At 41.0% G+C, this 15,645-nt stretch overlaps 1 protein-coding gene across 1 annotated transcript in view; it reads right to left on the reverse strand.

Annotated features, from left to right (window-relative positions):
- The window catches only part of ADGRL2 (adhesion G protein-coupled receptor L2), a 373,303-nt gene that overhangs the window by 292,466 nt on the left and 65,192 nt on the right, over positions 1 to 15,645 (reverse strand). The window contains exon 2 of the mRNA XM_051795993.1: positions 10,137 to 10,286. The gene's annotated coding sequence lies outside the window, so the exon portion shown is untranslated. The remainder of the gene's footprint in view (positions 1 to 10,136; positions 10,287 to 15,645) is intronic.

Consider the following 15,645-nt stretch of genomic DNA (forward strand, 5'->3'; position numbering starts at 1 on the left):
GGATCCTGCTAATAGGTAACATACAACGTTTGCAAGAATCCTGCTCTTCTCAGAGTAGCTTTAAATGAGCTGAGTAAGGAAAACCATCGGGTCCCCCTTCCTGTAAAATCTGCCATCAGTCTCCAACCACTGCAAATAAACTTTCTGCTGTGGGCTCTCTGCCTGCCCAGCTTCCCATGCCTTCTGTCCCCCCTCAGGACACTGTCCAGTGTGTCCCAGCTCTGCTTCCCTGTTATCCTGACCCACACCTTCATCATTTCCCAGATCTGCAATACTGGTGTTGTCCCAGCATTACTGGTTGCAGAAAATGGTACTTGTCCCTATATTCACCACCTACTTCTTGTCCTCCTCTTGTCTTAATTCTTTCCATCTCTCAGGCCCCCACATTTTGCCTGGTCCACCAGGGCAAAGAAGGGCCAGCAGGCCAGTTTACTCAGAAGGTAATTCTAAATATTACCCTGTGTGTGTTTAGTTAGACCTCTGCACAACGATGGCACAGACAGAAAGCCTAAGGTGGAGAAAAAGAGCAAAAAAACCAGAAAAGAAACCTTTAATATATGTTTCCCACTTCTATACTGAGAATTTCTCCCCCTTATTCAATTTTCTATGAGTAGAACCAGTGATCCTGCCCTGATTTTTGTCCCTTTCAAAGAAAGTAAGCTGATTAAAAAAAAAAAGGCACTTAAAGAACACTCTTAGTATATTGGAAAAAAAGGTGCCCCAAAGAGCAAAGACCAAAAAAAAAAAAGATAAATTGTTCCCTGCACAGAATAAAATAAACAATTCTTACTTCACAGTTTTCTTGTGAGTAAAAGATCCAGTTTCAAGTCTCTGCCCTTGATATCAGAACCAGGCTGGTGCCAGGGGACTGAAGACATGGTTTCTTCCATGTCTGGGGGGTTTCTTTTGTGTTGGTTTTGTGTTTTGTGTTTTTTGGTTTTGTTTGTTTGTTTGTTTTGTTTTGTCTTTTGGGTTTTTTTGTGGTTTTTTTTGTCTTTTGTTTGTTTGTTTGTTGGTTTGGTTTGGTTTTTTTTCTTTTTTTATTGGTATTGTTACTTATTTTTAAATTCTCTTAATATCCTATTTTGGCCATTCTTTTGTTAACCTCTTCTTTTCTTAGCACGTGGTATATATGGAAATATGTGCTCACACTCCTCTCCTTCCTTACTCCTCGACCTTTCACTGAAAACTTTTTCTTGACAATATAAATCTGAACTAATAGGTCTCAAAATATACTGAATTTTACAACAAGAAGAAAAAAAAAAAGAGAGACTTTGGTGAGAATTAATGGACACACAGTAATCATCATCATCATCATCATCGTCATCATCATCGTCATCATGGCTGGGCTTTGCGAATGAAGATTTGGGGAGGGCTCTACCCACGTTTGTAAGAGGACTTAAAAAAACCCAACAAATGATGATTTTGAGGCAACCCTTCAGCCCCACTTCAACCCCTTCTGCCTCACTATCCCTGGCTGTCCACCACAGGCTTGATTAATTTAGGACATAGACTATTTCAAAAGATCCTGCCTGGTTTTGGTGAAAATAAAAAAGCTAAAATTCGGGGTTTCCTTTGAAATCCTAATCCCAGCCTTCCCGGCGGAGTGCCCGTCCTTTTTCCATATTGTTATGGGATAGTTATTCCCTATCCCAGCAAAGGCAGCGGGCAGGGGGATGACTGACACCTGAGCCAGGACAATGGGGCAGGGACCCCGGGCCGGCAGCCCTTGTGCTTTGACGGGCTTTTTGTCCTGGTGACTGTTGCCCATTGTTTGATAACTCCAGACTTCCCTTCCCACAGACCCCTCTGAACTCCGCTGGCTTTGAACAACACACGAAACGCGGAGGAAACTATTTACCAGCCGGTAATTACAAGGCACCCCTCATGTAAAGGTAAACGGTAATGAGGAATGTGCAAAGAATGGCTCGCACTGGCAGAAGGGAATGGGGGGAAAAAAGCCGGCTTGTAAAATGTAAAGGCACACAAACGCCTTACAGACTCCTGAGCAGTAACTGTATCAATTAACCGAGCTAAAAGCCCCAGCTCAGATGGGCACTGCACGCAGCGTGTCTGCCACTGTTTTATTATCGAGTCCATTATGATGAGTTCTTGTCCTAGACAAAAGGAGAACAGAAAAAGAATTCAGGCTGACAAATTAGACTTGAAATCAGTTTCATTTACATAACGACTCGAAGTTCATTAATAACAGAGTTTTAATTATTCATGCTCTTGTTTCACTAGATACAGCAGTTTTCCCCCTGCTGTGCTGGATGTCTGGATTAGCTAAAATGAACCATAGCAAACTGATAGACTGCCCAGATTTCTTAAGTTCTTTGCTGCTTTCAAGGAGAGCACTTGGGGGTGGAAGAGTAGGAGAGGGCAGGGGGGAGAGGAAGAAACCTTTTCCTTCAGCTAATGTTATAATGTTATAAAGAAGGAGGTGTTTGAAGTCTGGTTTGGGTCCAAACTTTGATTCGATGGAAACTCGGTCTCAAAATCCAAGAAAAAGTTCAAGATACAGACTCCGAATTCTGTACAGGTTTGCCAAATTCTTGTTCATTATTTGTATCAGTAGCATCAACACTGGAAGTTTGTGTTAGGATACCTGGTGGGAGCAGAGAGCGTTTCTAGAGAACAACATTTCAGTCTCTCACAAAGAGTTGTTCACCATCTGCACTAAACTATGGCAATTCTGTAAATTCAGTTTTCTCCCATTTCTTCTGTGGGCTTTTGCTTTGTGTGTGTTTTCTTTGGGTTAGCTCCATTTTTAATTATATAGTGGGATAAAGAAGGTCAGATGCTAACATATTTTCTACAGAAAAAAATCAAATCACTAAGATCTTTGTAAAAAAATAATCAAAATGCGACAACAAACGGGAAGCTTTATCTTATAAGGATAAGTTTTTCCCATCACAGCATCTAACAAGTGACTCCCATTGACTTCCACATACCCTGCAGAGAAAGAATGGGACCCGTGGATTTTCTGTGACTCTTTGCTATTCAGTGAGACCTGAGGGCCCGACTCCCCCGCTGCAGGATGCATGTAATTCCCATTGAAATCCATGGGAATTACTCTCGTGTCCTGCAGCACAACCAGGCCTCACAGCTTTGTGTGAGCACTGGGAGCGCTGGCAGGTGGACACAGCGAGGGACAGATGTGAGGAATGATGCTCACTAAAGGCTGTAAGTTATACTTTGAATTTCTTTCTCTTTTCTCACAGCATAGAACTCAGGCATGAGACCATGGGGCTTTTCTCTCGAAGCATGAAGTTTTCTGAGAACAAAACATGAATGGAATTAAAAAAAAACACCCAAAGTGTAGAAAGGGAAGCAAACCAGTGATCTCTTAAGCTTTTACTGTTCAGGGTTTGCTTTTTGCTGAAAGCACCAGTAGCCTTTTTGCTCACTTTCTGTCCATCCCTGAATAGTTAATAACACAGCTAGGAAAAAAAAACAACCCAACACAATTATGGAAGAAGTCTTAGGAGGACAGAATAGTGAAGATTCAACAGACATCTGAGTCATGTTTGCTCTGGTACTCTTCTAGGAGCCTTTTGTAACATGTTGCTGTGGGGGGCAAAGAGGAGAGGTTTCTCCTGTGTTTATGCTTGAGTTCAGGTATGAGTATTCAGCCACCTGATTTTTGTCAATATGTTGCATCTTCCAATTCTGTTTATTGGTAGGTAGTGTATGCACCTCATACATCATGTCCACAATAAATGTCACTCAATGCTCACAATTTTATTTTTCTTTTTAATGGAAGCCAATTCTTAACTATGAGAAAGGAACAATACAAGGCTGGAAGTCAGTAAATTCAGACTACATTCCATCTGTATCACTGTCCCTCATCAAAGAGCCTACCCTGGGCTAAACCAGAAATCCCTCAGCCATGCTGATGGCTAAGGAGTGTATTCAGATATTCCTCATTCAGAGGAATTGTTCTGCAGGGCTGGACAAAAATTCTAGGAGTCACTGTTCACCACTGTAAATAAGCAGTCCTTAGACTGCTCTTGCATTTTGTTCCTCTCCCTGGAAATAAGGAGGCAGCATTTCCTTGGCTGCTGGGTTTACTCCAGGAATGAACTGCTCAGCTGGGCTAGTGACCAGCACAGTAAAACTCTGGAATGAGAAGGGCTGCTGGGTTCCTGTTGGAGAAGATTTGGTTGATGTGGACAATTTCCCTTCAGTCTGAGAGCAAGAACAGGAACATCATAAAGGTAGGAGAGGTGTAGGGATGCATTAACTGTGTAATGTGGTTTTGATTGGACTTTATGAGAATGATGTGAGCTTCTTACAGCCAGCTCCAAATTCAGGTTGTTCATGAAGAAACCAGGCTAACCTGACAGACTGGAGGGGGTCTAGCAGGAAACAAGGGCTGCTCACACAGAGGTCAGCAGGGACCAAGGTTATTGGGATGTTGTGAACGTGCATTTTTCCACAGCTAGGAGAATTTACTGAAGGAGGATACTTAGGTGAAGGGGAAGAGACAAAAGAAAGCTGTTCTCCAGATCTAACCTTTGTTATCTCCATTTTCCACGTTCACACTCCTCGTGGGTTTACCTGCTCTCACCAGGTAATTTCCAGTTATTCACAAGTTTCCCTTTAGCCTCAAGAAGGAAATCTTCAAGTCAGGTTAGAGCACAAGATTAAGACTGCATTAAGATTAAGTCTGAAATGTTCTGCTACCAATTAGCCCTCCAGTACTTCTGTAAGCCTTGAATTTTTGATGCGATCAATGACACCAAGTGGAGCCATCTTCTGTGGAGTGGTTATTAAAGATATAAAAATCAATACAAAGATGATACTTGGAAATCTATAGCACAAGATAATGAATCACCACGAGAGCCAGCTAAGGAGGAATGTCAGCAAACCAAACAGAAGGTTTGTGCATAACAAATTATTTGATGCCAGTAGAGTTTAAGCTAAATTTTGCATGAGACAGAAGTCTTCAGGCAACACTTATGATACATTTGCATGGCAAGGTTTTAATGAGATGAAGACACAAGACCAACCATGCACAGGGCTTTCTGTGCATTAAAGAGAGACAGAAGGAGAGAGAGATGATTGAGACATATGAGAGTAAGACAATAATGCCATAATTTGACTTTAATGACAAAACAACATCAAAAACTTTCTCTGTCAGTAATCCTCATTCAGTTTCTTTTAAATGAAACATTATTTGCCCGCACCTTAAGTGCTGATTTTTATTGGGGTTGTGTATTGGAGCTTCACAGGATACTCCAAATTTAATTTGAACTCGGGATTGATTTGGTTGGCTTCAAAGCCAGGTTTTCCTTTCCAAAATTGAACTAGTGCATGACTTTGCAAGTTCATTCGGGTTTACTGCCTGACACAATTGTATGAGACTTTACAGCATTTATGGCACGTTTTGCCCTGCTGATCTCTTGTTCACTCACATGTCCAGACACACACAGAGAACTATTAAAACAAACAGTCCTGCTGCCCCCCCTGTATTTCCCTGGGAAATACATTCCTCACTAAAAGCTACAGATTCCAAACTCACACAGTTCAAATCCGTATTACATGAAAATCATCATAATTTCGAACCTTTACTGTATTAATTAGGAGGCTTTGGAGCATTTTACTATCATTAGTTTTGCTAGAACTTTTCTGAAATATGAGAACGACATGTTCTCATTTTGCAGACTACTCATTTTACTGAGGTACATAAAAAAACAAACCAACTGACATTAAGATATGACAAAGCATTAGGTAATTTGGTTTTTCTGTAGTTGTGGGACATTTGCCTGCTAATTGCCCATCCTGTCTATTTAAACTGCGAACTCTTTGGGATACAGGGAGATAACTATGGCTGAGTCTCGACCAGGGCCTCTGAACACTAATGGAATTCAAATGAATGATATTCATAAAAATCAGATAGTAGTATCCTATAGGAAGTCTAGAAGGTCCAGAATGACAAGAGATCCTCTAATGTATTTGATGCTGCTGTAGCTACGAAACCAATCTTACCTTAAAATTCATACAGTTTTACTCCAGTTTTTTTGGGTCTTTTGTTTGTTTCGTGGTTTGTTTTTTTTTTTTTTTTTTTTTTACAAACTGCATATATTCCTTTTTTTAAACTCCACGTTTCCTTTCAAGGGGCATTTGCTTATACTGAGTAGGATTAGGGCACTTTGAACGCACCTATTGTGATACAACAGACGCCTCTGTTTCCTTGTTTTTCCTGGGCACACAAAACTTTCACGTTTGCAGCTGATAAGGAGCAAGGCTCACAGATAATCATACACACAATCACGGGTTATTGTGCTTTTAACAGGACACTAAATGCAAGCCCGTTATTCTTGGTTAATCAGTAACTGTCTGTTTGACAGACACCAGATTTTTGTTTAGTGGTTGTTTTTTTTCCAGTGTGCGGTTTCCACCTATGCAAAACCGGTTCTCTTACTCCAAATAAAAATCCTGAAAGGCAAGAGCAGTTCAGATCCTCAGCGCGGGATGTGCAGCCTCCAAAGGCTGCCTCAGTTGAGCATTGGCCCTTTGTCCTGAAAGTGAGAATAACACCGAAATATTACAGCAACTGCGCTGCTCCCTGCTAGGGGCTGGCGAGGGACTGAACCAGCCATCCAGTTGCACAGAAAAGCTACTTCAAAACTAAACAGGCAAATAAGGAGCAGCCATGACATTCTTCGCGCAGTTTTGACTTAATTCGTTTCCCTGCCTCTTTGCATCTTCAGTCTTTGAAGGCAAACGAACCGGTCGGTGTCACGAAACAAGAACTAGAACAGCCTTCAGTAATAACAAAAACCAACGGAAAAAGCGGATCTTTTGCAGCCAACATTTCACACGGCTCAAAACATCTTTGCCGCAGCTTAAATTCTGCAGCCGCGCGATTGTTCTGACACCTCTTTATTGTCCCTTTTAAGTGCAAATGCCCAGGTAGCATCACTATAAATGAAACAGTGGCGTTCACAGATTGCGTTCAACGGCTGTTAGAGCTCCCTCTCCTTCATCTGCACAATTTGCATCTGTTACAGGCTCAGGGACACAGCTTTTCCTGCTTCTCAGTGGCCTCCGAAGGGCACAAGAACTCCCTCCTACAGCTCTGAAGCCCCTCCTGGGGGCAGCCCCACCACGCTGCTCACTGAGACAGGGCAGGAGGGGAAGAAGCTGGTCCAAAGTGAAGACTTTGAAGGACACCACTGTGATGTGCACTGCAAGTTCTCCCAACGACCCTGTCTTGTGATATCCACCACAAAATTCAGGGTGTTTAAGCAGAACTGCTAATGAAGGTGCAGAGCCCTGTTGTGAGGCTGCAGCACGGGCACTCAGGGCCTCCTGAGCGTGGCTCTGAGGGGTTTTGCACAGGGATTTGGGCAGCAATCTGCCTCTGCCCTGCAAGGAAGAGCTGGGTGAACGCATTCTGTACCTGAGACATTCACTTTTCTTTCACAGCACCTTAGGGAGAAGGAGTGTATGGAGAACAGCCTCTCTTAATTCTCTAATATTGGTTACGAGCTGAGAATATTTTAACAAAAGTTCTTTAAAAAATTAACCACTATGGCCTGAGCTGAACCCCTGGCTGGAAGCAGGGCACTGCTTTCATGCAAAGCAGAAGCTCTCTGTTTGCTTTCAGGTTGCTCAAAGCAAGAGAGGACAACCACTCTTAACAAGTCCAACACACAAAGTGCGGAAGCTGCCTATTATTTATTTCTGAGAACATAATATTTTGATGATTTGACTGCTCTCCTTGGATATATAAAGGAAGTTTTGCAGTAGAGATCCAAAGCCCTTGTCTCTTTGATGGAAATGTTTGCAATAATTGACAGGTACAGGCCAGAAGGGCACATTCCAGAAACTAAAATATTAAAAATGTGAGCTGTTTAGAGAAGAAACTCAGGTATTTGTGTTTAGTACTTAAGCAGACCTGATTTAGGAAGGGAGACCTTTATGTGTGGTGCCAATTATAACCAGAGCAGTGGTGTTTACATACTGAATGTGTTTTTATTATCCTGTACAGTTGTTACCACACAAGTCCAACATTTCAACAGAGTCACGCTACAGCACATGATGCCATTGATGTTCAGGTAGTACACACAATTATTGTCCTTTCTGTCATAAGACTCCACTATTGCAATATTCACATCAAACGAGAGCAAAAATACCACTCCTATTATTATTATTATTGTTTTTCTTTGTTGTGTCTCTCAGGAATCAGAAGATAAGCCAAAGCCAAGAGATGGGAATTCATTTTACTGGGCCACCCTGCTGATCAACTAAAACAATAACTTACCATCCGCTTTATCTCTGTGACAATACAATGGGATTATATTATTTTACCTTGTTTTATTAGCAAGGCATAATTGTATACAGCCTCTACATGGAGCATGCAAAGAACTGAGACTGGAAATTTAAAAAAAAAAGGAGCTGGATGTATGGAGATATCTTTTCTTCCACTCTGATCAATTGAATGAAAACCTGAAGAATCACTGACACAACAACTTTCATATTCTCATTCTTTTTCTAAATAGAGAACATATTTCACTTACAGAATTGAACTATTATAAACTCAGTTGGAGTCTGCATTATCTGTCCTTTGGATCCCAGTCATCCATTTAAAATCTTTGTCATACTTTTTTCTTTTAAAAGAAAAGAATTAGGTAAAATCTCTTCAATGACCACAAGAATTTCTAAGCAAATACTCCATTTGCATGCCTATCTTCCATGCAGCTCAAAGTAAACCTCTCTTTAAACACATAATAGACACATTTTCCTGAAAGCAGATACTTGTTTCATATAATGTTTTATTCCTTAGTTAAAAAAGATGAGATTTTGTCACATAACCTGCAACAAAACCTTGGAAAGCCCTGAGCACTGACTACTTCCCTTTCTATTTTAAAATGATACCTGTCTAAAACACCTTAAGCACCTTGCAGCACGACTTCAGAGTCCCACTATAGATATGCCATCAAATGTGTTGCTATTATTCTCCAATAAATTCAAACCAGGGACACAGAAGTGCAAATCACAACACCCCAACCTTCTAAACCAGTCAGTGGCTATAAAGGACATGGATTTTCAACCACTTTAAACATTTTGGCCATTCATTTCAGCTACACCTACCTAGCACGAAATTAGCTTATGTAACATACTTTGATCCTCCAAATAAACTTATACAAAGACAGGTTTTCTTCTATTGAGTGAACACAAAAGTCTTTAAGATGAAATTACAGCACGATGTTATTTGTACTCAAAGGAAAGCAGGTCCTTTTGTAACTTGCATGAAGCCTCTAAGCTTCAGAAAGTCTGCAAGGCCACTGAACTCACTTGCTGCCCAGTTGCTCCTGCCCAGTGACTTAGAGAATGTCCATCAATACTAGAAATAAGGAGCTGGGCACAGATATCACAGCTGATGTAAAACAAACACAGTGTATGTTTATGCATCCGGATAAATTTCGTGTTCGTATTCCTCTGCACTTCCCACTAAAACCGGATTTGAAACAAGGTAATGAAATCAGACCACTGGTAGAACTCCAGGAGAAATTAGACAGAAAAATCCCAGCGGCATCATTGACAATTGGTTGCACCCTTCCAGCCACAGAGGCGAGCACAGAACAAACAGATGCAAGCAGGGAGATAACCACACACTTGGCAAAACCTGGACACGGGAGCGCAGCAGCCAGCTGAGAACAATCATCCAAATGGGAGGGGGAGCACCGAAAATGGTTCATTAGGAACTTTTCAGCCTCACGTGGCACCCCTTTCAGTCCCTTGACACCAAACACCAAATGCTGCTGGCCTCTCTCTCAAAAGCAGCGTTTTTAAACAGACAGGCAGCACCAGGAGTGACCTCACTCGCTCGCCCAACGCCTCCCACCACCTGGTGCTGGCAAAGGTCCCTCTGGCTGGCAAGGCAGCGGCACTCTGTGTTTCCTTGTGGCTCTTTTGTAAAGGGTACAAGGCGGATCGTTGTCTCCGTACATATAATTAAGTGCTGAAGTGGCTGCAGTGCTGGGTGTGAGCCTGGGTACTGAGCCTGCCTGTGAGCCCCGAGGGCAGACAGGCAGCACTGCCTGGAATAACCGGTGAAAATTCCAAAGATAGCACTTATTCACTTAGAGATAAACGCATAGGAAAAGTTTAGAGGGGCCTACCTTCATCTCAACTTGATCAGCAGCGCTCCCAGGAAAGGATAAAACCAAACAGCCACAGCAGCACCTCCAATCCCCTACAGGTCTCTCAGCCAAGATTAGGTCTCATTGTGCCCAGCTGCGGGTGGGGTGTTGTCCCTGGAGTGCTGTCACCTGCAGGAAGCACGAAATCAAAAAAGCTCAAAATATTTGTGGGTTTAAAACACAAACATTACAAGCGTTAAAAAAGTAACACACGATAAATTCAATCACGTCCCCCGTCAGAAATTAATCTATATTGGCCCAGCAAAAAGGAGGCTAAGGGAGACTTTTCTTCCTTGATCAGTGATCCTAGAGGAGTGCCAGAATCGTGTTGCAGACAGGGAGGAAAGAAAAGGTGGCTGAATGAATCCAGAAGTTCAGTTTGGTGGCTGAGAGCAGATGAAAAACTGATGAATCCTATATAGCAGTGGAAGGGCAGTAATAAAATAAATAAAACCAAAGCACCTTGTCTTCAACAATCAGCTATTTGAAGAGAACCTTGTTGCCAACTGCCTGTATTGATCATGAAAATTAAGGAAGGCTTCTACCACCATTAAAACCAAATGTCCTTCTCATCCAGAGAGAAAGTAGTTGCCTTTGGAGACCGAATAAAGACAGGTCTGAATTCTTCCCCTACAGTCTATTCTTCCCCAAGCATGGATCCAGCGAGAAAGACAAAGGGCTTATTTTGATTTGCACACCACTGCTTCCTTTCATGCTTTTTTTCCCTTGAAGTGGCATGTGCTCCTTTAAAAGGAGCAGACTCCCAGCTTGCCGTGGGACCCCATTGTTTTCGATCTGCGATTGAAATAAATCTCCTGCAATATGTTTGGTTTCTCTTAAATTTCAAAGTGATGGCCAACACTCAGCTGCAAATGGTTTGAAAGTGATCTTGGCCAGCGCACATTTAAAACTCCCTCATCACTCCCTGTGGAACAAAACGCAGTGAAAACCCTCTAATCATCATCATCATCATCAGAGACATCCTGATCGAGCTGTACTGTCAGCCATCCTCATTCAAACCTGGAGACATCCTTTGGAAATCAACACAGAGAATGTTGGATTTCCAGCTCGTGCAAGCGAGTTTCCACTGGATTCAGAGAAGTCTCTTCAGGATTTGGTGTCACAGCTGAGCAGATTGTTCCACAGCTGAGAGCACAGTATCCCCATCCCTACAGAATCTTTCCATCCACTTCCCTCTCTCACTCTCTCCTCTGCTCACTTCTGGTATTTAATAACAACCCCAGACATGTTCCTTGCCAAATGAAGCAGACAAGTGTTTCATTACTCTTTCTTTTTTATTTTTTTTTTTTAGAAAAACACCATGTTTATCTTATCTATGACTCTCTCTTAAATAAGAAATTTGCATGTGTCTGGGAGCCAAGAAATATTTTCTGGTCTTTCATATATTTCTGATCTGATCAAAAATATTTTATTAGGAGGAATGAATATGTAAGACTGTGGAGGAGGAGAGTGGGAAACGAGTTACAAATAACTATAACACAGTACTCAAGGAATTCTCCAGCCTAAATTGGCTACAGAAATTTGATTTTAAGCTGAGATAGAAGATATTTAATATTACTGAAGGAGACAAAACGAACAACAGCTTTGCAGCAAAAACCAAACCTATGAATAAAAGCTTATTTTGGAATTGATACCCAGAGTAGTAAAGAAGGAATGAAACCAAACTCACAGCTAAGACATAGGAGCTCTGTTCTTGTATCAGTTTTGATCACTGTGCAGACTCATGTAAGAAATTTCTTTAATGTCTGTTTCTAATGAATCAAATTGAGATAGAGATGCCATCCTCAATCCTATTATTATTATTATTATTATTATTATTATTATTATTATTATTATTATTATTATTATTATTATTATTGCATGCCTGGGTCTGGGGCATGGTTTTTGCACAAAAAAGCTGCTAGTTTCAAGAAGAGAAGTAGCATATATCCTGTTTAAAATTCAAATGTACTTATAACTAAATGCTAATGGCAATGTCATTTATTCATCAAACAATTCTGCAAGAGGCCATATGAGGCAATCCATTTTTCAGTACATGTATTGGGACTGTATGGAGAAAGAGGAGTTAAAAAGTAGCTGCTGTTCATCAGAAGTTGCAGTGCACCATAAGGTGGTGAATGCTGCCCTCTGCCTCAGGCTGGCAATGGTCACTTCTTTAAAAATGGCCTGTTTTCAAAGTGTGGGGCAGACAGGACAGATGGGGGTTCAACAGCTTTCCTTAATACTTTGGTCTGCAATAGTTATGTTAAAAGGCTACATGCTTGAAACAATATAATGGTAAAAAGAAATTTCCTCAAGGATTAAAGCTCGTAGTTATTTTAAAATTATTTTTTTCAAGTATCTACATCACAGAGAAGGAACTACTTTTTTTTGATACATCTACCTTGAATGGGCCACATAAATGAGTCATGTCAGCACTAAACTCCCAGGTCCATGGAGGACAGTTTCTTTTACACAGATTTTTTTTTTTTTAACGATTTAAGAAGAGATATAACTTATTTCAATGTAATATTTTACAGTTTTAGGCGGGATTTAATAACAAAGGAAAGGCACAGTACTCTTTATCTGCTCACGCAGAAAGGAAAGCTTAGCCCATTTCACTGAAAGTGTGATTGAGATGTGTATGTCTGCAGCTTAACCACAACAGCTTTAACTCTGCTAAAGACTGTGCTGACATTATTCTGCTGTAGATACAACACTGTTCAAGACAGTTTGGGGAGCAACCATCTCAGAAAAAAAATTGCAAACAGAAAGAAGTTTATAGGGCTTTTTGTACGCTGATTGCATGCACTGACATAACTGTAATTAAAAAAAACCAAAACCAAACAAAAGCCAAGAACTTTAGTCTATTAAAAGAAATTGGAAACCCTAAGCAAACTTTCAAAGGAAGGATTTTTAGAAGTTATGAAGGCAATAGGTGGATTCAAAAGACCCAGTGGAAACAGGTAAAGAGAACAAAATACGCCAGGAAACCTCCTAATGTGCTCTCAGCTGCACTTAACAGTGAGAGTTACACTCACAGAACGAGTCCTAAGAACTTTTTTTGTATAAAAATGAGAAAAATCAAGGCAACTTTCAAATCTTGTAGCCCAAGTTTTTATTTCTGAGACAGGCAAATGTTACACTAATTCCATATCCCTGTAAATAAGGAGATACAGAAAAGCTTTTAGCATGGAAGACGCCTCCTTTGCTTATTTATTCAGCAGGGGATATTTAGAATCAAGTGGGAATTACTGCAAGTGAATCTGAGTTTTTCAGCAATAGATGTGCCTGTTTGGGAAAATTAGTTTCCATGTTTTTAGCCACTAACATAGCTTCTGAGAAGGAAAGCACCTGTTTTGAGAGAAGCCACGTAATCAGAACCGATGGCGAGACAGAAAATTCTCTTTTTGCAGCAACACTGTGGTTTTGAAACTTGCTGCCCTGCTTTGAGCTCGTAAAAATCCTTTCAAAATCTGCAAAACCAAAATAGAGTTAAAAGAAGTTGTTCTGAGACTCGGTGCAGTCATGCTCTGTTCTGAGGAGTTTTCACACTGAATTTGGCAGGACATAAAGCTGAACCCAGGTCAGAGTTTCCCAGGCCGGGGTCAGAGCCCACAGAACATCACAGTCTCTGCAGTTTGATAGCGATATTTTGGATTTTATGAGAGGATGTGTTTTGGCCTATATTGCACGTGACACACAAGTCCCCAGTTCCAGCTTTTCTTCAGTGCTGTAGCCCAAAATCCGAGTGGGTGGTGTTGGCACTGGCATGTCAGAGGCACTGGTGTGTTGGAGCTGCTGTGGCCTTGGAAAGAGCACCATGTCCACACGGTGTGATCTGTGGTTAAAGGTGTCCCAGGGAAATGAGAGGGGCTTTGAGGGCTGTCTTCTTGTCTCTCCTCTGCAGCACTATTCACTGATTTACATCTCCCCAGATTCTGAGTGAAGGTATCAATGGGAAGGAGGGCAGGAAAAGGCTGGGGACTTGTCAGGGAGCTTGAGGCAACACAAGGTCATCAGAGTTGAATGTCCTGATATCTGGAGCTAAATGTGCTGCCCTCTGGAAGCAGTGAGTTAATGTTTGTTATAATTTGCTTGTGTGCATGGTTTTTGCTTTCCCTATTAAACTGTCTGTATCCCCACCCAGGAGTTTTCCAGGTTTTACCCTTCCAGTTCTCTCCAATCCTGCTGGCTGGGGCTTGGCTGCTGGTTGGGGTTAAACCACGACAGTCCCTCCAACATCTCACATTTCATTTCCCTCAGAGCAGAACAAGCCACCACTGGAAAACCACCCTGTGAATGTCAGACATTTCACTGAGAGGGAGCAGCAAGGGTGCTCAGGAGCTTTAGGGGGGTAATTGTTTCACTTCCAGCTTTAAAAATTAACTGTTCTTTCATTTGTTTGAAGCAACCTCCCATTTTTCTGAGTGACTTTGCAATAGGAATTTGGACACATCCTCATATTAAAAAAAAATTGGAATAGTAAATCAGACAGTAAGATAAAGAATGATACCTCTGCTAATGAGTATCACTAAAAGTTAAAATTAATATGAATTTTCATATGCAAGTCTGCTTCCACTCACCAAATCCAAAAACCTGACATAAAAGCAGAGCTCTGAAACAGCTGGGTAGCTTGAATCTGATATGAACTTTATCTTTCAGAGAGATATGCTGCACATCTTATAGCTAAAGACAGAGCTTTAATTTTCAAGCCATGAGGAAGAGAGAACACATAGGGAGAATTCCTCATTACTGTGTCAAGGGAAGCTGAGAACATTTGCTTAGACTCCCAATAGGGGTAGGAAGTCATTGAAAGTACTGAAAGTTAAAAGTTAATAATAGATATTGTAGTCCTTTTATGAGTTTTTATTTTCATAACATGCCTACCCAAAGTAAAAGAGTTGAAGACATTAAGTGAGGTTCAAGGGTACGCTTGAAATATGAATAATATGTGAGCAGATGACATTTACGCCTCTAAATTAGAAGGAAGAAATTAAAATGAGTTTATGTGTGAAGAAAAAAATTAAGCTAATCATATAAATCTGAAGCTATTTATGCATCAATGTCTGGGCAAAAGGATGCAGTAAAAACCAGCTTGCTGGCAAAGACTTTGGACTTGAAAAGAAACACCAGGGTCTGTAGGAGAAAGAGGAAAGAACAGAGAGACATTCCCCATTTACTGTGATATTGGATCTGCAGTGGCCCAGGAGCACTCCTAAAAATGAAGAACAAGCTCTTTTCAACCAGATGCTAAAGGCTGACTGACAGCTGACTGGGTTGGGAAAAAAATAAAAGACGAGAATTACACTAAGTATAATAATATAAATCAAGGGTAGTTTTCACACTTGTAATATCCATCTTCACCATTATCTTTGGATCAGTATCTAATTATTACTTCTGGACTAGGCCTTGTATGCTGGTTATGATACTTTTCATATCATTTTCATTTGAATTCTTCTTAATGTTTTCTTTGTCTGGGTTCTCT

This window comes from Manacus candei, unplaced genomic scaffold (assembly GCF_025592945.1).
Source record: "Manacus candei isolate 608988 ecotype Guabito, Panama unplaced genomic scaffold, ASM2559294v1 h1tg000044l, whole genome shotgun sequence".
NCBI lineage: Eukaryota > Metazoa > Chordata > Aves > Passeriformes > Pipridae > Manacus > Manacus candei.